Here is a 23,752-nt window from a genome sequence, read left to right as displayed (position 1 = left end):
GGGGAAAGCTAAAGGTCAGTGTCAAACCATTTCCCCCAGGAAATGGTCATTTTCAGTTACAAACTGAGGTTTACTGGAAGATGAGCTGTGAAGATGAAGTATAAAAGAGGCTATATAAACAAAACCTTGAAGAGGAGATGTGTGTGTATGTGTGTCCGCTAGAATCTTTTTTATTGCCACTTGTTTGGGAAGGCTTATATAACTCACTAGTGACTTTGCCATTTGTGAGTAATGTGGTCATCCAAAACTCCCGGCAGTAAAAACTTTATAGCACTCATAGCATTGCACATCTAGCCAAAATATAAGTGATAGGCCCACAGGTTGAAAAATTGACTTACTGTTGGCTGTAATACCTGCAGCTCCAAGCTGAGGTCATTATTTTTGACGGGAGGCAACCTCATGTCCGGAGAAACAATAGTTCTTGCACACTAAAAAAACCAAAAACAAAAAACCCTTCATTCTAGGCATAAGCCACAGTGCTTCTGCTTAAAAACAATTCTCCCTCCTCCACAGTCCATTTCAGCCACAGTTGCTTTTTAGTTTGTGTCTCTTTGTGACCATGTGTGTGTCACACACTATCTCCTTTGTCTTTTCACTGCCTACTAAAGACCTTACTCTTTTGTGTCCCCCCCCCCCCCAATTTCCAACTGTGCAGTGGTACCTCGGGTTACAGATGCTTCAGGTTACAGACGCTTCAGGTTACAGACTCCAGTAACCCAGAAATAGTACCTCGGGTTAAGAACTTTGCTTCAGGATGAGAACAGAAATCGGGCAGCGGCAGTGCAATGGCAGTGGGAGGCCCCATTAGCTAAAGTGGTACCTCAGGTTAAGACTAGTTTCAGGTTAAGAAGGGACCTCCGGAACAAATTAAGTTCTTAACCTGAGATACCACTGTATTGGGAATTTTCAAAATATGTTTTAATTGTTTTATCACTTGTTGATGATGTCTTGGGCTCCTTTAGGAGGAAGGGTGGGAAATGAATGAATGTACTTCCTTGGCAGATGGGAAACTACCGTCCATAAATGCCTGAACATGAGTAGCTGCCTTACGCCAATAAAGACCATGGGTCCCTCTAAGGCAAGTATTGCCCATGCTGTATCTGGCACTTGGTCTCCAATGTCTTAAACAGAGGCTCTTTCCAGCCCTTGTAACCAGAGGTGGGTTTTTTTTGTTTTTGTTTTTTTACTGAAGATTGGCTTCTTCAGTGAAAGGCTTTTATGAATGCACAATACATGCTTTGTCACCTAGCTGCTGCAGTCCATAATGACAGCTGTGCTAGAGAGAAAGGGAATAAAATACCATAGTCATTTGTCCATGTTATTAATAAATACAGGCCATCTGTTTTGTTGCCCCATCACAATTCAGAAGCAAGGCTCTAGAATCATAGATGCATAGACTTGTAGAGTTGGAAGGGACTCTGGGGGTCCTCTAGTCCAGCCCTCTGCAATGTAGGAATCTCAACTAGATCATCCATGACAGTTGGCCAGCCAACCTCTGCTTTAAAAGCTCCAGTGGAGGAGAGTCCACAACCACCCGAGGGAGTCTGTTCCACTGTCAAACAGTTCTTAATGTCAGAAAGTTCTTCCTGGTGTTCAGTCAGGAATCTTGTTACTTGAAGCCACTGGTTTGGCTCCTAGCATAGGAGCCAACTCCTAGGGGCCGAGGTGCCTTCGCCCTCCCCTAATAAAATATTTGAGAGTGCATTGCCATTCAAATGGTGTGTGTGCACTGTGTCATGAGATCAGTTATGTGGGGTGGGGCTTACCTCCCCCCCCCATATTCTATTCAAGTTGGCACTCCTGGCTCCTAGCCTCCAGAGCAGGAGAAACAAGCTTGCCTAGAAACGGCTAGAATAAAGCACGTCTGTGTGTGTGCAAAGTGCTATTTCTTGTTTCACAGAACAAGTACCGTACCATAAGTCATCATACAGTTATACCTGTATCTGGAAACACTAGGGTGTGCTGTGATCTTCGTGTGGCATTGTACTGTCTGTTTCATGCTTAGAAACTGGTTTATGTTGGTCATTCCTGACTCAAAAATATATAGAAAGAACAAGCCAGTGGGACTATTGGAATGCGCAACTGCTACTAAAAGAGAAAGCCCCTGCGTAAATGCACAGTGCCTTTCCCTCAGCATTAAGAGTGGCTTCAGATATAGCTTTGCAAAATAGAAATAGGGCGCTCAGTTTCTGTGTGCTTACTATTCCACATATCTAAAAACAGCCTTTGTATTTATAAAGCCACAGACAGGCCACACATTCAGATTCAGAATCAGAAGAATCTTTATTTGCATCAGCCAGCAGCCATAGCAATAAAATAAAATGTACTGAAGATAGAGGTAAAAACTTAACCATACAAAATACATTCTGGAGGTTTTCATCAATAATCAAATAATAGATCTTATTCTAGTTGCCCCTGCTAATTTTTTTTTTGCAGTTTTTGCTGTCACCTGATTATCTTGATCTGCTAGAAGAAACGGCACAGTAGCAATGGTTGAGCGACCTGGTCTGGATAGTGGTAGAGGGGTAATAAAGAGTGCAAGATGGAAGCACATGAGCTACTGATTCAATACTCAGGTCACTCATTTCTGATACTAGAAGGCTAGGTTGTGTAAGACCTCCAGGCAGGCTTGGGTGTGCCCCTGTACTCTCCCCCCACCCTTGAAAGAGCATTTTGTAGAATGGGGAAGCACATCTCTTGGCTTGCAACCAGTGAGTTTAAATTCAGTGTAAACATAACTTGGGTTAGACATTTGAATCTTTCGAAATGTGTGGTTTTCTTTCAGGCAAGCAAAAACTAGAGCACCTACTGAGCTATGAGCAGTTTGGAGGAGAGCAGAAAGAGTGTTGCCTATAAACTTTGTGTTTATCATACAAATATGATGGTATTTTTGCATTTTTATGATACAGCTAAGTGGTGAGCATCCATTTATGCCATCTCATCCCAGATGCCTATCATGCAAAAGTAGCTGTTAATCATACACCGATCGCCTTCCTAAAGCCTAAACAAGAAACTAGGGGCCACTAAAAACATGCTGCCTTTCATTAAAGAGGAAATTATTACCGTATATTTCTGTAATAACCAATAACATTTCAAATTACTCACAGTTATAGCATGTAATCAAGTTTATGCTTAACCTCTAATCTCTCTGAAGTAAGTAATGGATGGTTTGTTAGTTAGCTGCTTATTGGAAGTTAAAGGCAGCTAGTAACCCACCTGACCAGTTATGAACTATCATAGCAGCCGCTTTCTGTGGCTGATATTGGGTGTTATAAAACACATTCGGTTGCTTGTGAAAAAAATAATTTATGAAAGGGGGGAAAATTAGGACAGCATGTTTCAGTTGCTGTACTCTGGCAAAGTAGGAAAGGGGGGTATGGGTTGTTTTTCAGCATACAATAAACATTTTGATTTACTGATGGGTCAAATGTGCAAAATATTTATCACTTGCTTTTAACTGTATGCAAAGTCCCTTTCAAAAACAGCCACAAGTCCCTCTGTGGGACTGGATTAGATATGTAGGCAGTTTGAAGTCTGCAGTGTGCAGACCTCCTACCAATGGATAACGAACAATTTCATTTTGGCGATACAGTACGATCACATCTTAGGCACACTTAACTTGTGCTATTTTTACCTTGCGCAGTTGAAGCCATTGTTTCCTTTATTAATTACTTATTATATTTCTGGCGCATGTTTTGGAATAATCCTCCTTCAGGTTTCATCAAGTACATCAACCACTACAGTAGCTCTTACCTTTCTTCAAGCGCCTGGTGCTCCTTCCTCTCCCCTCCACCCCCCTTGTTGGTGTTTTTCCTGGTTTATGGTTATTGTACACTTCAAAGTGACCAAGACACAGAATCTGGCATAGGGTATACATAAATAAATAGTCATGTTGCTTAATAGATAAGCTCCTCTGGGACAGGGGACAGGTCGTCCCCCCACCAAGTCTGTTCCTCAGCCAGTGGAAATTGGGGTAAAAGAAGAGGGAGAATGAGAGCTTGGGGGATATAACCATGGAGGAAGGATAGAAAGTTTAAGAAGAAGGGATGGAATAGAAACGGCCTCGGCCCAGTATACCTGAAGGAGCGTCTCCACCTCCATTGTTCTGCCCGGACACTGAGGTCCAGCACCGAGGGCCTTCTGGAGGTTCCCTCGCTGCGAGAAGCCAAGTTACAGGGAACCAGGCAGAGGGCCTTTTCAGTAGTGGCACCCACCCTGTGGAATGCCCTCCCACCAGATGTCAAAGAGAAAAATAACTACCAAACTTTTAGAAGACATCTAAAGGCAGCCCTGTTTAGGGAAGCTTTTAATGTTTAATAGGCTATTGTATTTTGGTGTTTTGTTGTAAGCCACCCAGAGTGGCTGGGGAAACCCAGCCAGATGGGCGGGGTATAAATAATAAATTATTATTATTATAAAGGAATACGACAAGAGGCTGGTGTCCTTCTTTCTCCTCAGCTTCCCATCCTACCCATAAAACTGAAGGGGCCCTCTGCAGCCTTCATTGTCCTGCTTCCTGCTCTCAGAGACAGTGCTCGGATTCCTTGCTCAATGATTCCTCAAAGACTTTATTCCAAAAGTCATTACACAGTTTAAACATTGATCAGATTACAGGTTATGCAGCTCAGCAATTCAGAAGCAGGTGCATGACTAGGCTTAAGCTAAGATGTTGTCTCAGTACTTGAAATGTCCCCTTGGCTCTCCTTTTGAAGAGCAGGGTGGACACAGTCATTCACATGGTCCTTGTCTCAAGCAAGCAAGCAAGCAAACAGGCACCTAATGTAATGATGCGTATTGAGGCAAAAAGTAAAATAAAATAACATTCCTAGGGCTTACTTTTTGACCTCCTCTTTCTGGGCACAGGTTGGCATTTTCCTGGTACCCCACTTTCTCCAGAAATACAGTTCTGGTTGCTTCACCTCAAAAAGGATACTGTAGATAGAAGTTTAGAAAATTATGCTTGGCTTTGGGAAAGGGGATAGGGGAGATTTTTTCTCCATCTCTCACAGTGGTACTCATGGACATCCAATGAAGCTGAATATTGGAAAATTCAGGACGGATGAAATGAAGTACTTCTTCACATAAAAGGTAAAGGTAAAGGGACCTCTGACCTTTAGGTCCAGTCGTGACCGACTCTGGGGTTGCGGCGCTCATCTCGCTTTATTGGCCGAGGGAGCCGGCGTACAGCTTCCAGGTCATGTGGCCAGCATGACTAAGCCGCTTCTGGCAAACCAGAGCAGCGCACGGAAACGCCGTTTACCTTCCCGCCGGAGCGGTACCTATTTATCTACTTGCACTTTGATGTGCTTTCAAACTGCTAGGTTGGCAGGAGCAGGGACCGAGCAACGGGAGCTCACCCCGTCGCGGGGATTCGAACCGCCGACCTTCTGATCGGCAAGTCCTAGGTTCTGTGGTTTAACCCACAGCGCCACCTGCGTCCATAGCACATAGTTAAACGATGGAAGTTGCTCCCCCAGGAGGCAGTGATGGGTCCACCAACATGGATGGCTTTAAAAGAGGATTAGACAAATTCCTGGAGGAGAGAGCTCTCAATGGTTACTAGCTAAGATGGCTATGCTCTTCCTCCACAGTTGGAAGGAGCAATGTTTCCAGTTACTGGAAATCATGGGAGGGGAGAGCTCTCTTGTGCATATTTTCTGCTTGCAGGTTTCCACATGCATCCCTTGAGCAGATTCCTGGACTAGATGGGCCATTGGCCTTATGTTTTTATGTTTGTGTTTTATGTTTTGCTTTGGGAGTACATTGTGGTTAGAAACTGTTTGTTATTCTATAAATAAAAAATAAAAAAAAATGTTTGGCAAGTAGATTTTGGTTATATACACCTGCTACCCTTAATTTAGGGTCACTGGTAGGAAATGAAATATTCACACATGCAACTAAACATCTTCCTTACCTGAATCTTGACAGGGGCTAAGATATATGCCTATAAAAAGAGATGTCAAACCAGCTCTTAATCTAGTAGTATCTCATTTCACTGAGATCACTGGTCAGTTGTTCAACAGAAATAACTTGAACTGACTATTTACCTTGTTCCAGATCTGAGCCAGTGACCTAAAGTGGTGAGGCTACATATCTCACTATCAATCTTAGTAGCCATCCGATCTTTTTTCCCAAGATTTTCCACCCACGTAGAATGGTGTCTATGATTAATGTGATATCAAAGGGGAAATCACACTGCTTACTAGCATGCCAATTAAGAGCCGTTTTAATTTGCTTCTGGTTTAGTAATCATTTGCCGTTTGCAAAGATTCTCATGTAACTTACCTTTAATATTTTGTCTATCAAAAAATGAAGTCTGCAGTTAGTAGGTTTGTTGTTATAGGCTGATCCATTGTACTATATTTCTCTCTCTCTCTTTCTTTCTCTCTCTCTGTGTGCGTGTCTTTCCCCCTCTTTCTGTGAAGAGGGAATGTATGCTCTAACCACAGCTTAACAGGAAATTCCAGCCCAGCTACAGTTGCAATGTGATAATGCTTTATTTGGTTTTTGAGCAGGTTAGAAACTGATATCCCCATTATGTAGCATACTGTGAACTGGATGTTATTGTCTGGTATAAGGACAGGACATATTAGCGGTATCTTTTATTACGCAATCTTCATTATAAAAGAACAGTGAGTGCTAAAATGCTCTCCATATGATAGGTAGGGTTACATTGTTCTTCCACTGCTGGCTCTGATTAAGGCTAGGATAATGAACAGTTCCTGCCTTTTCTGTCCATCAGGAAACAAGGCAGATCAAGGTAAAATAGATGAGCATGTGCTGGCAACAGATTAAAAAGACCAGTCTAAAGTCCATTAATAATTCTCATATTTAGGATTTTCCTCTGTACTGTACTTACAGAATCTACAACATTTAATCTCTTCTCAGAAAGCTGAGAGAACCCTTACTCCCCCACCCCCACCTCACTGCCCGAGTGATAGGCCTAGATTTTCCGAGGCAGCACATTTGTCTGTCAGAGCTGTTGGCTGGTGTAGTGATTTAGTTTCCGTCAAATGATGCCGGTGTCCGGTTGATGATATAGCCTTGCTGGATATGGGGAAATTTGTTACCTTTAGCTCTGACAGGAAGATAATTGCTGATGGTTAACAGAACTGTGCAGAATCCATTGGTTTTGTAGCAACACAAGCAATGGTATCTGCTTCAAGAAGTCAGTCTCTTCAAATTAACTTCTGGAAGCAGGTCTTTCATAAGACAAATTTTATTTTACTTTGTGCTGAAGTGTCTGGGGTTTTTTTCGTTAGCACTGGAAGCTTATTGATCCGAGTAACTAGGAAGAGTCTTATTATTAGGAAGATTTGATATTTGTGTCATCACTTTATGTCCTGGTGTTCTATTAAGTCTGCTTTCATTACAGTTAAACCGAGCAGGGGAAAGTCTTTTATAGTTAACCTTTGTCAGCTAAGGTAGAAAATTATAAATAGCAAAAGCAAACTGTAGTAGTAGCTTCCAGCAGTAACAGTAACCTTCTGCTCAGGTGGTCAGAAGTGATACAATTTGCTTCTGTTGCCCTGTATAGGTCGTGTGTGTGTGTGTGTGTGTGTGTGTGTGTGTGTGTGTGTGTGTGTAGCTGCATTGCTTCTGCTTCCAGTGTGTTCAAGATCTGGTTTGCACAGGGGCCTACAGTACAATCCATATTTGCAGGGTACCGATCGCACATCTTTGAGTTGGGCACAGAAACTGGTTTCTAATGAATGGAGGCTGAGAGCAGTGCAGCAGGCATGACCCTAATCTTGTGCACTGTGTGTTCATGGGTACACTCAATGACTCCGATGTTTTTCTCCTACAATGTGACTGTGGGATGGGTGTTTTGATTCAACTTCTTCCTCTCATCATAAATAAATCGCCTCAGTGGAATAAAGGTTTCACTCAAGTCTGAATTGGTTAAACTTAATTTATGCTATTAGAACAAGGAACTTTGGTTTTACAGCTCTTGCAGGTATAAATAGATAGATAAATGGTGTTGCTGTTAAAAGCAGAGGATCTCAAACTTTCTTGGAACAAACTTTCATAAGTGGGAGTAGAAGGCAGTGAAATAAATTGTAGTTGTAGTAGCAGTTGTTACTAATATTATAGCAAATATTATATTGTTTTTTAAGGGCTTTAAATGCTACTAAGTGAAGGAGACAGAGTTGCTGCCGCACTGTTGTATAATCCAGTAAACATGGCATAAAAGGAAGAAGAAATGGGGGAGATAAAACTAAGAACATTCAGATACAGTCTGTTTAGGGCTGTAAGAAGGCAACAATTTCTATTCTAACCTATATTTGTCACAATCAGCATTGATTCTGTTTTGCTGTATTTCAGTTTCTGCCAAAGTTTGCTGTCCACCATTTACTGTGAGTTACATAACTATATGCATAGCTTACATTAATTTCATTGTAAAGGAAACATCAAAGCAAAGTATATAAAAAAGCCGTTATTTGCTTATCATTTGCAGACTTATAACAATGGGAAGGGAAACCAATCATATTTACCCAGTAAAGCATTATCAATTTCAAAAACAAAACAACCAAACCATACCAAAGTTGCTTTTATTTTTGCAATAGGTAACATTTCTGGGGTGGCTATAAAATGAACAAATTATTATGATTTCATAGCTTGTAAGTTAAGACTGTGTAGGCAGAATGGAGCTGCTTCACAAGCTTTAGCTGGACTCCAGATGGCTGAATACTATTTCAGCCCAGATGAACTATTGTTTGCCTGAAGTGCTCACATGTCCCAAAACATTATAGCTATTAAAGTAGCTGTGGTTTTAGTCCCCTTCCCCCATTTTTCTCTCTGCATATATTTTGGTGTTGCACTACAATTTCCAGGTTATACTTGAAAGTATTTTGTAGTAAATTAGATTGGATTTACAACTGCTTGCAAAAATTGAGTCTTAAGGGGAAATGCAAAGCAAAATTTGTAATTTTTAAAAATAGTGATAGAATTCTAGAATCAACAATAAACAACTTGTCATGTGGAGGAAGCACTACAATCTCGATATAGTCTGATGGATAGCATTCCAATCATTCTTGGGTGACCAGGAGCATTTTTACAATCTTGGTTGGTGTACCAGCTACAGCCTTTCATAGGAAAGGTGGATCTTAGCACATATCCATATGCTTTGGCTACATCTGGATTAGGTTATTATAACTTGGTTTGTAGTGGACCGTCTTTTGAAAATGTGCAGAAATTTCACCTGTTGCAAAATGTGGTACTTAAGTTGCTGATGGCAATCCAGTTTTCAGATCATATAACACTATCATCATACCAGCTTGATTTCCTCCCAGATTGTTTCCGGGACCATGGTGCAGGTCATGTGTTTCAAAGCCCTAAACTGTTTGGGACCAGGTTGTGTAAAGGCAGTCTCCTCCCATATGAACTTACCTCCAAGTTCATCTTGAAGGGAGAGCTTCCTTTGCATCCCTCTGCCACCTGGGATAGAGGTACAAGGCATAGCTGTCTTATAGGTAGTGCATAGGCTGTGGATTTCATTCCCAAAGAGGTGCAATGACGGCTCACTATGGCAAACAATCCCCCTCTTAATCTACCATAACCCTAGGGGGGAAAGGTAAAATCTGAACTGGTGCTGAAATGATACCGGTGAAGGCACTAGGAGGATGTCAGTGGGGAAAATGCTCCACAGATGGGGAGCTACAACTGAAAAGGCTCTCTCCCCCCTTTTTTGGAGAAAGTGCTGGTTGCTGTTTAGCTCCAGGTAACACTTGGAGGAAGCAGATTATTGGGTTTCCAGCCTAGGCTCTGACCTAGTTTTGGAACCAAATCAGTCTTGGTCAGCCTGATGGATGACCTTTGCCAGGAAAGTGACAGAAGAAGCACAGCCTTGATGATCCTCCTGCATTTCTCAATAGCTTTTGATATCATTTGCCACGATGTTGGGGGGAATTGTAGACAATGAGGCAGAAAGAAATGCAGAAAACTACAGTGATAATTACATAATTGACAGTGGCAATTCACAAAACAGTTGCAACATTGTTGGTTTTTTTGTGAATTTCCACTGTTAATTATGTAATTATCACAATTCCAACCCATACATCCACCAAACAGCGTAACCCAGGAAAACATAGCAGGCATCTGATGAAGAGGCTCTTGTTAACATTATTTGGAATTGGAATGGTTCTTACAAACTTGTTGACAGACCGTAAAAACAAAAAAATAATAATCCACATTTATGCCTTGTTTAGTGAACAATACTTTACAAATTCTGTTTTTTCCTTTGCTTTTCAATAGACTTTTCCAGTCACCTGGATTGTATCACATTAAACTGCAATTTTTCCCTTCCTTTGTGAATGATCCCATAAGAGGAAAGCACATTTTTATTTAAGTATTGTCATCTATTTTTAGAATGCAGCAGCCAGTTTCCATGCGACAATGAAGCATTAGAAACTGTATTGATCTGCTCCTGCCCTATTGGACAGCACAAGTCAACTAACCTTTGACCTAGCATTGTTTGACTCAGATTTCTCAAAGTGACCGGTATGCTCTTAAAGAATTGCAGTATAAGTAATGTGACTTGTCCCGTCCTTGTGTAAAAGCTAGGAATATGCAGCTTTATAGCGGGAAGTAATGCAATAAAGAAGTTGTTTTTAATGAAATCCTTTGTGGCAGCAGCTCAAGTTTAATGACTTTAAAATTGCTTATAGGAAGGAAGGAAACTATATTGTGGAGTGAGTGAGTGATGCCGCTAGGATCTAAATTTAGAAGTGTTTCTGCTTTAGCAGAAACCTCCCAAAGAAAAACAAAGCATCTTTAAATTGCATGTTGTACTTCAAAGTTTTTAAGTTTTCTTTTCCCCCAACTGATTGTGCATCATTTTATTTTCCTTACTTGGATTTACCACTGTGTGACCTCGTGTTGTATTTTTTCTGAATGACAATGAAAGTAATTGAAAATATTGATTGGCAGTACAGTTAAGTTGTCAACACAACCATTTAATTTGTCAGGAGGACTTGTTAAATTGTCAAAAATCATATAAAAAACTCCTTCAGTCACTGATGATATACATTAGAGATGTTCATGAATCAAATGGCCCATTTTTGAGATAAGTGTTGAAGAAAAATTCTGAAATGGTTTTCTCCTGATACTTTTTTTAGATTGAATTAAAAATGAAACATCTCAATGTTACATGGCTGATAAACATTTTTTCAGTGGATGACAATGGGTATTTCATACTAAAATTTAATTTTCAGCATGCCAGCTCTGAATTTTTAGCATATGTAACTATTTTTATGAAAGCCTCTGAAATGTTTATATAGATATATTAAAATGATGATCAGACTAGTAAGCAAAATAAATGGCATTTCACATGTGGCAAAAACCTGCCTCTAACAATTCAGTTCAGCAACCCCTCTGGCCTGGTTTGAGATCCATCAGCACAGGCTTTTCTTCATAAATGCGGATGCATAAAGTCCAGATAATCTGCTTCATTTACACAGACATATTCCCATTATTCCGTGTGTCTTCTAAGAAAATAGACCTTACCCTCATTCTATTTACATATTAACAATGCACAGTCTTAAACACACATTTATTCCTTTATTATAAATACTTTTATCTGGCTTTTTCCTTGAAAATGCTAGCAAAGCAACAATGACAATAATAAACACAATCCCCAAAGAATCTGTCTGTCTGTCTGTCCATCCATGTACCAAAAATTCAAAAAATAGCAACAGTCAACAGAGTATTTTTTTATTCATCTATTAAGCAGCAGCAAGCTAAATCATAGCGGAGAGAGCTCTTATGCCTTTATAGATGATAAAAAACAGTAAACAAAGTGGGTTTTGACTGGCAGCAACAACAAGAATCAACAAAAAGGCAAGCTTCTCCCAAGGGAGCATTCCAAGTCTGAATGCAGCCTTGGTGTTGGTGTCATGAGAAAGAGAGTCCTCTCCAGTGGAACACCACATTCTGGCAGGCTCATAAGGCAGAAGCTGGTCATTCAAGTATCCCAATCCCAGTTTGAATCCATTTAGGATACCCATTTGAACACATCAGTTATAACTGATGTGTAATTTTCAGGGTCAGAGGGCTCTTTCCACATATTTGGGTATCCTAAAAAAACCATAAACAAAACAGTGTATAATTACCTCCATCACTATAATTGCCTATCACTGGATGTAGGCTAAGGGCAGAATCTGTTTGTGTCTGTCACAAGCAATACTAAAACTTGAAAGCCTCATTTCTATCTCAGTCAGTCGGTTTGTTTGTTTATTTGTTAATTTTTTGTCCTGCCACCCTCCCCAAATGAGTCCAGTTGCCAGAGCAAGGAAGGCCTATTAGATTTCCTGGCATTCCAACACATGTCACCATCACTCCTGCTCTGAAGTCTCAGAATTTTGCCATCTCCACTACACCAGTGCCTACATTCATTATTGGTTATTAATTTCAACACGACTTACATTCCAAAAGTGCTTTTAAGCTGTTTTATGTGAAGAATAGCAACCACCTTTGAAAGGAGCAAAAGTTTCTGTCCCCATTTTTTAATTTGGGTTTTAAATAATGAGCGTTGGAAATAATATAACAGTGAGACTATTTAGCAGAAGTTGTTCATCCTACCTAGCCCATAATCATTTCCAGTAAAAACCTAGGTGGGATATTATAACTCTGGAAGCTTGAAGTTGGGTTTTTTTGAGGGTGGGCGTGGGGAGCTGAAGAAAGCAACAGTGCCAGCTCTTTGCTGGTGTACATGTTTTAATAACAATAGGAGACAGTGATAAAAGCCTGTGTGTTAAATATAAGCATGCTAAATTAGCTATGTATTCATTATATTGGGGACTTTACATTTTAATTATGATTCATGATGTCCAAATTATAGGCCGACACAGGAACCTTCGTTGTGGTGGTTTTCTGCGATACAGCTGCTCATCTGAGCTTTAATTTCGGCTGTTATATTACCTTTTACCCAATTAAGGTTTTGTAATCATTATCTCTGAACAAGGAAGTTGTTCATGGGTTTCTTCCCACTGAGTACAACTTTGGGAGTACATGAAGTGGGTTTTGTTGTTGTTCCCCTACACTACTATATAATACTGTGTCAGAGATATAAAAGTTTCTCTAGATTCCTGGCAGCAGGTAGAAGTAAACAACTAAGATCTTTGGTGACTTACAACTGTATTTTGATATATTAGTTTTCTCCATTTTATTCTTGCAATAGCCCTAATGGGTAGATGACGTGGAGCCACGTTTCCTGGGGACAGTCCCCGGATTTACAAATCAGTCCCCTGACAAAATCCTATCATTCCTATTGAAGTTGAAAAGTGTCCCAGGAGTCATTGGAAAAAATTTGGTAACCTTACGTTGAGGACCAGTGTGACTTGGCAGAAGCCACCTAGATGCTTCAAGACTATGGGAGGATTTTAATGCAGTTGAAGTCCAAACTGAAGACTCTATCCCCTACACACCAAGCTGGCTTTCTACCTAAATTTTTCAGGATGGAGATAATGAATCTTGATGCCTGGGACAGATCTCTATTTATTTTTAAACATAGCCACCTTAAGGTGACACAGCTTTGGTCATTACTGATTAAACACTTTTTGAAAAGATACCTCAAAGGATCAAAGATTAATATCCACCATCTGAAGCTGCTGCCTTTAGGGGTGAAAGAACATAAAGCAAGACAAGGTGATAACTTAACTGGACCAATTTGTTTTCTGGAAGTAAAAACTTTGAGCAAGCTTTTAGGTTTGGGAGAGCAAAATGCTGCTGCAGCTTGCTTCGCAACCCCCCCCCCCAACAAAACAAAGCCCATCAGTGTTCCTGCAGGTAGGATTACAAATATTCTTCATAGAAGATAGTACATGTTACTCTTTCACATGGGTGCCAGTAACATGAAGTTGGTAACACATGTGTTTCCCATATGAATTCAGTGGTGTTTTTCAGGCTATCCTTTACCTCAACAAGCACCCCCTCCCACATCCCCATGTATTTCTGTATTAAATTTAGGAATGAATACTTGGGTGGAAACTGTCACTTGGATAGTGTCCAAATTTCTCAGGGTTCTGATTTACTCTTTAAACGCTGACTCCCCTTGAGCTAAAACAGAGGCCTTTTCTCTCTTTTCTGCGGCAGCAATTCTTTTCTTTTTTTAAAATTAAAAAATGGTTTTCTGGGTTTTACAAAAGTTGGTTTCAATAACCGAATGGTTATTTGTTTAATGTTTATCACTGTAAACCACATTGTGAATCTTTAGTTCATCAATCAAATATTAACTCCCCACCACATGCTTTTTAAAAATTTAAGTGGGTGATGGAAGCAAGAGGAGAACACTGCTTTGCCATGTGTAGAGGTAGTTCAATATCTCAGAGTCACAGGAGATATATTTACAAGTGGATGTAATTAAATGGTGCCAGTGACATTCTTTTTCTAACTTTTACAGCTGTGCCTGAGTGGGACTGTTTTCAGGGAGGCTCATGGCTGGAGAGAGAATGAGGTTAGCCTCCCCATCCCATGTATTGTGACCCTGTTAGCAATTGGGCCTCACCTATAATGAAGTAATAAAAGAGCAGAGATATAGCTACATGCTAACCATTAAGTGTAATGTGTAGCTTGACCTTCAAACAATCTATTTCTTCTTGCCTTGTTTGTAAGCCAAAGTGGTCTGGTTCAGGCATAACTAGATTTTTAAAAAAAAAAAACGTAGCTAGAAAGCATTAAGATATGCACACGTCTGCACGTTTCAGCTTTGCACAGACCTTTATTTATGCAAGGAAGAGAAGGGATACTCCCATTCTTATTTTTGAACCAACCACACATAGTGGTTACACTTATAAACTGCTTTTTCCTCTAGCTAAATCAGAAGTTATAACCCCCCTCAATTTAGAACTGTATATTAGCCTCATTCCTTTCAAAATTAGGTTTAGTCTAGGTTTCTGGTGGGGGATTATTGGAGCTATTCGAGGCTTAAATGTTAAAGCCGAGCTGAAACACTGTAAAGTAACAATTTTATTCTCATTCTGTGGAACTGAGCCAAGGACATGATGACTTGGCTAAGGCCTTCCAGTCAGTCTGAACTCAGAGTTTAATTCCCCGGTTATCTGTTGGATCTTCTTTTACTTGTATCTAAGCTATGAACCACAGTGGCTCCGTTTACTTTGTAGCTGCAGACTGCTGAACTGTAGAATGTTGATATAATATTATTTGAAACTATTTTTATATGATGACTTATGTATCTGGTAGTTAAGCCTTGTTTTATCATCGAGTCATTGGGGTGGGACCTCCTGAATACATTGTCTTTAAAAGGGTTATCATTGCCTAATGTTTTTAAAATATGCAAAATAACGAACAGATTTTCACTAGAAAGTATTGCATTGTTGCATTAAAGAAAAAGGGACTGTTTCTCTGTTTCATTTTGCAGAAAGCAGGAGTGAGTTTTCTGCACTTGTAGCTGTGTCCAATCTTCTATAACTCTTCATTTCACTTTTAATTTGTATACTGCCTTTCTATTACTATACGCAAGGAGGTTCATCTGGTAGAATGTTACCCAAAACAAAAGGTTGTATCCAACAATGTTCATATTCATGCAAGGCATCCTCTTGCACAGTGGAACTTCCTTTCCCTCTCCTCCCTCTGCGTGCCCCCCATCTGATCTGGGGTTTTCCCCAACCCCCAGAGCAGATTCTGGGGGCAAGGGATGAGTGGAAAGAGGAGGAGGGGAGAGGGAGAGGAGAGGGAGTTCCATTCTGCAAATGGAAGTTCTTGCACAAACCAGGCAACTTGGTTGGCTACAATCCAAAAAGCGTAAGTGGGGTAGAATTAGTCACACACACACACACACACACACACACACAATTTTATTTGTATGTCACCTTTCCATAGTTCAAACCATGCTCAAAGTAACTTACAACATGAAAAAAATACATAACTGCAACATAACAAAAATAGTTGTAAGCAATAAATGAAACATTAAAAAGTACACAACCCAAGTGAACAATTTCCACAAAAACCAAGGCAAGATCTAAAATAAAGATACAAAAAACTATCAGCAACAGCCCCCTCCCCGCCCAACAAAAAATTGCAAACAAACCAGCCCAAGAGTGATGAGCTTATTTCCCTCATTCATTTATTCTGTGCATTCACTTTTTCTTTTGTTCAGTTTTTCATCTGAATTCTGGTTTTAGCTAGGAGAATGTATTAAAATTAATTCCAGAAATGGATCATGGACAGGTTGTTTAATTTTTCAGTTCCTTCAAGTTTCCCCCTGCTCTACAGTATCTGTGGACACTGATGAAAACATTACAAAACAATAAGCCATTTATCATGTATATTTAGTTGCCTCAGACTTCTTTTAGTGCAGTGTTTTGCTGATGTGTAGACGCCATCATTCATATTGTTTTCTGTGTGGTATTTTACAAATCCACAGTATGACAACATAAATATGTACTGCTTTTTTGCAGTGTTTTATCAGTGCACATGTGCACGAGTTGAAACTGAAAGTTGCAGCAAATTGTGCATGAGGCATAGTTTTCATTGCGTGGACAGGCGGAGTCCCCAGATCCCGCGCGGTCCCACGTCATGTGGAATAACGACTCATGACAATGTGCTATGGGATTAAATTGGCCACAACTTTATTAAATTTCAAATGTGGGTAGACCTTGGCTCAGGCATTGGGCGTTCTCCCTCCCCAGTCCCCAGCCGGGGACCTAGGGAGCATCAGGGTTATCCAGTGTGGGGGGGGGATGGGCCGGCTCTGGAGAACATATGTTCAAGCAGAGATAGCCGCCCCCGTTACGCCGCCGCCGCAGGGGAGACCTTTCGGCGTACGGTCAAAGCCTCCCTTCAGAAACCCCTTCAACGGGGAACCCTGGTATCGCCGCCGCAAAGAGGAAGATGGACTAAAGGATTCCGCCCAAGGCCTGATACCGCCACCCGAGACCGCAAAGATTGCGGTCTCGCCGCCAAGACTACCTACATCTGAAAAGCCCTTTTGCCATCCTCCAACCAGTCAATCAGGCCATGCCTGATGTCGCTCAGTCAATGCTCGTTACCAAGGTCCGATAGGTGCACGCCATCGGACCGAAATAGCTCCTGCATGTAAACTTTAATGTTGGGGTGTTTCACGACCCGACCTCCCATGCGAGTGGTTGCAGAGCGCACTGTCCTATTGATTTTTTCCACAGTGTAATTAAGTCTAGTGGATTTGATGTTGCCCCGCCAAGGGAAGCGTGGCAGAAGTTCGGACCAGAAAATCGTGATACTGGGGTGAGTGGTGTGTATGCTTTCCAGGTCTGCGATCGCTGTTTTGATCAGAATTATGCTTTTACGCACGACCAAGTCATTTTCGCCGAGGTGGAGCACAACCGCGTTTGGCGGGTGGCGGAACGCAAGTTCGTGATGCAACCGAGGGAGCAGGGCATCCCACCACATTCCACGTTGTCCGAACCAGGAAATGGAGATCTTTGGCTGCAGACCCAGATGTTCTCCGCCTGAACCAGTGGTGGCATGGATGGCCGCCCAATGCACTATGCTGTGGCCGAAGATCCACACATGTTTGGGGGTTGAGCCTGAAAGAAAGGATTATATGGTATCTGTCAGTGTCTGCTGGTTGAATCTAATGTAGCCTTTGAAGGCAGCTGAACGCCACCGCCCCATTGCTTTTATGTGTTCTGCCGGGAGGCCGCTTGCAGCTGCCGTGATTGCTGCACCAATACGAAAAGAATGCCCGGAAAATTGTGCCGGGTCGCCTCCACAAGCATGGATGGCCTTACGCAATATTGAGACAAATTGGCAACGGGTCATGGGGCAGCCTGATGCATGAATGAGGAGAGGGCCTGGTCCTGGAGGACGTACTTTCAGGAATTTGCGTGTGTCCGCGACAGGGCATGGTCCAGTGTGTGGGGAGGAGGCTAGACTTAGCGTGGAACCCCTACCTAGTTGATAGGTTTTGGAGGCTCGGATTTTGACTTGTAGCATGCGCCTGTCAAGGTTGATATCAGCCACAGACAAGCCCCCACGATGAGGTGACAATGTGCCCCAAACGCACTCTCTGATACGGAGCGCACCAAAGAAGGCCAGGGAGAAGGCCGCCCTGAAGAGCCTAACCTCATAGTTGGACCAGCAAATACTGGGGAGCGCATCCCATATCAGCCGGAGGATCTCAATGGTTACTGGCCTCCTCTTATCTGGAATGGGCGGGTGGGAGCGACGCCACCCGGCAATAAGCTTCCTTACGTGGAAAGTGTTACAGGGGTCTGGGAGCCAAAAACAGTTGCTGAAGTATGAGATAGCGGCCTTGTGCAGGCTGATGGTCTTAAGGGCCATGCCTCTATGCTTTAGGTGAACCAAATATTTTAGAACATCATACTCCTTAGCTGCACGTCTGCGTCGTAAACCAAACTTATCTCTGAACCCCTCGAATTGGGACCATGCTCTGGTGTAGGATTGCAATGTTGATGGCGCAAGGGCGCTCAGTACTCCTGCTGTCACTTCTCTCGTCCAATTTCCCAGAGGTCCTCCGGAAAGGCTTCTGGGAGTTGATCGGCCTCGGGTGCTAGGTCGCGAAAACGCTCCATCTGAAAGTGAGACAGGGCATCTGCAATGTCGTTATTGAGGCCCGGGATGACCCGTGCGGAAAAGGAGATGTTACCTTTCAGACATTCCAGCACGAAGAGGCGGAGCACGCGGATTACCCTGTTGGATTTTGCAGATTGCTTCGCAATGATTCTTACCACTGCCTGGTTGTCCGACCAGAAGCACACCCTGGTGTCCTTGAGGAGGTGCCCCCAAACCCGGAGAGCCACTAGGATTGGGAAGAACTCAAGAAAAGTTAAATCGCGTGTAATGCCCTCCGCGTGCCAAGATGTTGGCCAAGGCTGCGCACACCAGTGACCCCTGAAGTAGACACCGAAGCCAAAGCGACCAGAGGTGTCAGAGTGCACCTGTAGCTGTTCCTTAGGCAGCAGCCAATCTTGCCAAAAGGACACCCCATTGTAACTTTCCAGGAAGGTCAACCATATTTTGAGGTCCTCCCTTATGGTGTGGGTGACCCTGATGTGGTGATGGGGGGCAACACCGCCAGCCGTGAGACGGGCTAGGCGTGTGCAAAAGGCGCGACCGGGCGAGATAACCCTGCATGCAAAATTGAGGTGTCCTAAGAGTGTCTGGACCTGACACAACGTGGTCTTTTTCTGAGCCATCATGGTAGCTATCAATTCCCTCAACGTGGCGAGTTTGGTCAGATTACGAGACTACCGCTCTTAACCACTACACCACACTGGCTCTCAGAAGCTCTGGAGCCAAGTGAGGATTCCCAGGTAAGATCCTCCCTCTATTGTGTGGGCAGGTAATCCCTCCCCTACCTGGCCTGGTCTCCTTGGCAACGCTTCCCCCAGGTGGGATTGGACAACTGACTGAGGTAGGCGGAGACCTCCAGGTATCCCACCTGAGGGAAGGCAAACCAAGCCTATGCTGTTGGAGCCGCTCCAGACCTAGGGGCTGCACGCGTCCACGCAAAGGGGGCCCCCCGTTTTAAGCGGGGAGCGGTCATTTTGAAAATGAGACCAGGATATTTGGGATTTCAAAATTGAGTGATAAATTCTAGATTTTTTTTTTTAAGTATCTGTATGCAAACTATGGCAATAGGAATAGCAGATCCTGTCCAATATACTTTGAAGTAGAATGCGATGATCAAGAAGCCTCAAAATTCCAGGCAGTAACCACCCAGTATTGGTCGAAAATCTTCAGTAAAAAGTGAGTTTCTAGGATGCTAGCCTCTTCTTTGTCTTTCATGCTTCCTGTAAAAAACCCCACACAACTGAGTTATGTTAAGGCAGTTCTCACATTTACACAACAATCTTCAGTAGACAGTTAGACAGCTTAGGCACAAAGTAAAATGGATCAACTGCAGAAGACAGATTAAGCTGTCCATCACCAGAACCTGACGGTGGACTCTCTCCTACTAACATACAATTGTTGATGAGAATGAGGAGATTCCTCTTCCAGAACAGCATGAAACTTATGAAATTGTGTGGCACAATCACCACTCTTGCGCATTTGACAGGAATGAGTAGAATAAGCCTGACTTATTCAGTTTCTGCTACAATCTGTGTTGTTTGACTTGCTATCTGCTGTGGCCAAAACTTAACATAATTAGTCATGTAATCTGTGTAGTTAATTTCAATGCATTTCCATGGAAGGGAAATGTATAAATAATGCAGAAAATATAATTATTTACATCACATTTTTGGACTAAAAGATCAATTGTAATGAATATTGGTCATATTTGCTAGCATGGGTTCCGTTCCTGAACTTTGGACAAACATGTATTATTGCAATTTCCACTTCTGCTTCCAACAGAATTCTCCAAATCTCTATAGCAGGTGTACTTAACTCTTTGCCCTGGGCTGGCTTACATTGCCATTCTTCTCTGAACCTGGCACCTATTCCTATATTAGTGATGTTCTAGTAGTCATATTCCCAGCTGTAATTAACCGGGAAACAAACAAAAAAATAAATAAACAAACAAACATATAACATCATGACCTTCATGAGGAGGAGAATGATTGGCGTGTCTGAAGAAACATTTACTTGTGGAAAGGGATCTTCAGATCTAGAACAGGGTTCATGTGTGCTCAAAGTGAGCCATGGCAATCAACATTCATGGAATTTTAACATAGAATTCATGGAATAAACCATTTATAAAATCAAAGTTCTTACCAAGTTGTCATTCTATTAAGTTGTGGTGTTTTGAGAAACAAGCACAGAACAACTGTTTATTCTATGTCCTGCCATTGTTCTTTTATGGTACTGTTGACATGATAAAATCATCCAGCCAGCTGTCCATTTTTATTTCCCTCCTTATAAAAAAAGTGCAAAATTTCTAATTCTCCCCCACCTTGTTTATGTCTCCTGCACTTACAGATGCTGGATATTCACTAGAGAGCTAGGAAGGCAAAAGGAGTGGGAAGATTCCTTTGCTCCATCAAAATATCCAAGACAGTTTATTCATAATTTTTCCTTTATCTAGAGAAGAGACTAATGTATTTGTTATAATGTAAAATAACTAGTGCATATTACCCTAAAGCTGACAGAAGTGATAAATTAGCGGTGGTACATAGCTCTTGCACCTCTAAAATCCTATTTACCTCTTGAAATAGGTTTAAATTTTTATTCATCCAGGGGTGGGGGAGTGAGTGTCGGATGTGATCTTCCAGCAAACTCAGAAAACAGACGTTCCAGTTCGACCCAAGTGGTTGAACCCTGGTCATGGTGATGAGGGAGTATTGCATTAATCTTTGCACCATTTAGTCTCCTTATCTAATAGCACAGACTTATTCTTTGTAACTAACAACAATGAAGAGTGCCTTTAAGAAATCTCCAGTGAGCACCGAGGCATTACAGATTAGGTCAGTAGAACTGCTGCTAGGTTGAACATGATGGATGAGTAGGAGAATGAGTTTCTGCTGCACCGGTATTGTGAAATCTTTTCATTGTCACCAACAGGCCTATGAGGGGGCTGATGAATGAAAGAGCAAGTGTCAGAAACGCCCTTCCATGCCCTGGTACACTTTTAATATCTCCCACAGCTACAGGATGAGTATTGATAAAAGTAAAGTTTAAATATAGCTATGGAATGATGGGCGGCGATGATTTAAGGAGAACACAGCAACGGGGTTAGAGAGGGTTCATTTTCCAAAAGTGCATGGAAGGGAAGGAAGTTGAACCATGTGGATCAGAGGGAAGAGCAGGAGGCTTTTTATAAGAAGCTAATTCGATGAGGACGCTGAGCTCTTTGATGGATGAGTTACTTCCATCTGGTTGCAGTATATGTAATAAATAGCTGGGCTCATGTTTGACCTCTCTCACTTACTAGGCCTATCTTTTTCTTTTGGGATATCCAGGAGGGACTCTCCATTAGGGGGTAGGGAAACATCTGTGAAATGGGGAGGGGGAGTTATCTGGATCACAGAGCTTTGGGAAGTTTATCATGTTGAGTGGAGGGAAGAATATATTTTAAAAGTTACAGATTTATAAACCAGTAGAGCCTTTTCTTTCTTTCTAAGCTGTTCTGCTTCATGGAAGGAGTGGGTGGTGCTCTGGTCTAAACCACTGAGCCTCTTGGGCTTGTTGATCGGAAGGTTGGCGGTTCGAATCACGTGATGGGGTTAGCTCCCGTTGCTATGTCCCAGCTTCTGCCAACCTAGCAGTTCAAAAGCACACAAATGCAAGTAGATAAATATGTGCCGCTGTGGCGGGAAGGTAAACGACATTTCCGTGCATTCTGGCACTCATCACAGTGTCCCGTTGTGCCAGAAGTGGTTTAGTCATGCTGCCCACATGACCCAGAAAGCTGTCTGTGGACAAACGCCGGCTCCCTGGGCCTGAAGCAAGGTGAGCACTGCACCCCATAGTCAAGTCTGATTGGACTTAACTATCCAGAGGTCCTTTGCCTTTGCCTTTACCTCTGCTTCAATTAAACAACTCTTTTTGACAAAATGTACTCTGAAGGTTTGCCCCTATGTAATCATTGTGACGCTAACAACAGCAGCACAGACCTGATGTTATTAGCCCAACTGGAAACCAAGCCTTAGGAGGAATGGTTGAGGGTATGTTTAGCCTGAAAAAGAGGAGACTGAGAGGAGATGTGATAGACATCTTCAGATATCTAAAGGACTGCCACATGGAAGATGGAGCAAGCTTGTTTTCTCCTGCCCCAGAAGGTGGGACCCAAACCACTGGATTCAAGTTAAGGAGATTCTGACTAAATACCAGGAAGAACTTTCTGGTTGTAAGAGCTGTTCGACAGTAGAACAGACTTCATCAGAAGGTGGTGGACTCCCCTTCCTTGGAGGTTTTCAAGCAGAGGCTGAATGGCCATCTGTCATGGATGCTTTAGTTAAGATTCCTACATTGCAGGAATTGGACTAGATGATCCTTGGGTTCCCTTCCAACTTTACAATTCTATGATTCTTTGACTTTCTCTTTACATAAACATTTAAAAAGATAAAGGTCATTAAAAGAGCCTGCTGCAGCTGGGTCACCAGGAAGAAGAGTACATGAGAGTTTTGTGCAGGTATTCTAAATGGCAACTGAGTGTGCATGATCAGTATGGCTGTGCCACTTCATTGCACATGGTCTTCATGTGTTCTAAGGTCCCATTTGCATCTTGACCCCTGGGCTGCATAGTGATCAAGCATAATGAGAGGACATGGCCCAACAGAGCTGAAAAGGATCTTAAAGTTATTGAGTCCAACCCCTGCTCAATGCAGAATTTACAACAGGGATGGGGAACCTCCAGGTCTCTCTGTGCAGTTTTCGGGACTGTCCCTAGGCCACGTCACACCTCTCACTGGCCCTGCCTTTCTGAAGAAGCTGTCCTTCACATCCACCAGCATCTGAATTGTCTTTGGCTGAGACGCAACAGAAGGGTTTCTCAGGTTCCCTGTTTAGGCTTTGGGGTTGCCTTTCCCGGCCTTTGGAATGCTCGTTTCCATGCTGCTAGCCTTCTGATGCAATTGAAAGGAACCATCAGGCATAGGATTTGCAGTCAGTTGCAATTTTAATAGGTTTATTGTTTAATCTAGCTCTCACTTGATATTTGTTACCTGCTATTTTATTTTTTATTGTGGTTGTAATAGCGTTCCCTCACCTCATTTTAAGTAAAACAAATTCAAATAAATATATCCCAGCCTCCAACTAATATGCTTTTTTCCCCAAGTCTTCTAAATCCTCATATAGATAGGACCTTATTTCAGAATATATGTAGCAGATTAATTTTGACTTGTCATTGTCAAGC

The 23,752-nt window shown here is 42.1% G+C and overlaps 1 protein-coding gene and 1 long non-coding RNA gene across 2 annotated transcripts in view; one reads left to right on the top strand and one right to left on the bottom strand.

Annotated features, from left to right (window-relative positions):
- Positions 1-23,752, top strand: part of LRMDA (leucine rich melanocyte differentiation associated) — a 755,532-nt gene that overhangs the window by 326,481 nt on the left and 405,299 nt on the right.
- The window catches only part of LOC308478264, a 26,255-nt gene continuing 19,279 nt past the window's right edge, over positions 16,777-23,752 (bottom strand). The window contains exon 4 of the long non-coding RNA XR_013986996.1: positions 16,777-19,751. This is a non-coding gene — a long non-coding RNA (uncharacterized lncRNA). The remainder of the gene's footprint in view (positions 19,752-23,752) is intronic.

Source organism: Podarcis pityusensis (assembly GCF_964106645.2).
Source record: "Podarcis pityusensis genome assembly, chromosome: 5".
In the NCBI taxonomy this organism is placed as follows: domain Eukaryota; kingdom Metazoa; phylum Chordata; class Lepidosauria; order Squamata; family Lacertidae; genus Podarcis; species Podarcis pityusensis.
The sequence above is the reverse complement of the archived record's forward strand: the minus strand, read 5'-3'. Positions and strand labels throughout refer to the sequence as shown.